The sequence below is a fragment of the Austrofundulus limnaeus genome, unplaced genomic scaffold (assembly GCF_001266775.1).
Source record: "Austrofundulus limnaeus strain Quisiro unplaced genomic scaffold, Austrofundulus_limnaeus-1.0 Scaffold1264, whole genome shotgun sequence".
Classification (NCBI taxonomy): domain Eukaryota; kingdom Metazoa; phylum Chordata; class Actinopteri; order Cyprinodontiformes; family Rivulidae; genus Austrofundulus; species Austrofundulus limnaeus.
The window spans coordinates 34,613-35,827 of record NW_013953666.1 but is presented as its reverse complement, the minus strand read 5'-3'; the positions used below and the strand labels follow the sequence as shown (position 1 = coordinate 35,827).

At 42.4% G+C, this 1,215-nt stretch overlaps 1 protein-coding gene across 1 annotated transcript in view; it reads left to right on the top strand.

Annotated features, from left to right (window-relative positions):
- The window catches only part of med6 (mediator complex subunit 6), a gene marked incomplete in the record, with an annotated part of 10,566 nt that overhangs the window by 6,246 nt on the left and 3,105 nt on the right, over positions 1 to 1,215 (top strand).

Here is a 1,215-nt window from a genome sequence, read left to right as displayed (position 1 = left end):
ACCAAACAGAAATGAAAAGATATTCTTTCTGTTCTGTTTTGGACCAAAATCATATTTTAACAGTTTTTTTTTTTGCCTGAACTTTGCATTTTTACATGTTGTATCAGCTAAATGTTAGTTTGCATGCATATCATGAAACTTTACTTTTTACAAAGTCATTTATTTAGAACATTCAGAAATGTTTTCATGAATGTTAGCTTGTCGAAGTAAGCTAAAGCTAGCTGTCAYGYTGTCTCATCTTAAAAAAAACTTTCTCTCCTCCTGGCCACACCTCCTCGCTCACCCCCCCTCACCCCCATCAGAGTCTCCACTTTATGCATGTATCAAATTTGCTTTGGGGGCGGAGTTATCCTTTCACGGGGGGGTAAGTTCCACTTTAAGTTTGGTTAGAAATTGTTCTTAATTACCTGAGAAATATCTCTAAATTAAAGACTATGTTARCTAAATCGAACCTGGAGATGATTATTCGTGCTTTTATCTCTTCTTGTTCATACTTTTGTAACTCTCTTTTTATTTGTTTTAACAAATCTGCAGTCACTCTCTGATTGGTTGGCGCCGCGTCAACCAATCAGAGAGACTCCACTGTGTGACGTAGCGACATATTTCCAGACGGGACAGTTTACTGAATGATGTCCACTAACCTGAAACAGACGGAGCGGAGCTCTTTAGTTGGTACAGGATGCTGCAGTGAGGCTTTTAGCAGGCATTAACAGAATTACATTGGCTACCTGTCAAATTCAGAATTGATTTTAACATTTTAGTCTTGACTTTCATGCTGCGTTCACACCGAACGCGATTTCAGCATCAGGAGCATCAGGTTTACATACAAAGTCTATGGTGGACGCGCTTCAATCAGCGTCGGGAAGTTCTGCGGCGCCTCAAGCGCGATTAGAGCAGCGCGATTTGAACGATCTGAGCGTTCGACGTGCTTGAGGCGCAAATCACTGAAGTTAGAAAATCTGAACTTTTGAAGCTCGACACGCCGCGTCAACCAATCAGAGAGACTCCACTGTGTGACGTAGCGACATATTTCCCGACGGGACAGTTTACTGAATGATGTCCACTAACCTGAAACAGATGGAGAGGAGCTCTTTAGCTGAAATCGAGTTCCGGTAGTCGGTGTCCTGACAGGAGATACCTGCATCAATGCGTGACAGCGGCTCATCAGACTGGAAAAATAGTCCTGAAAGCGAGCTGTGAGCCTCTACTCTGAAT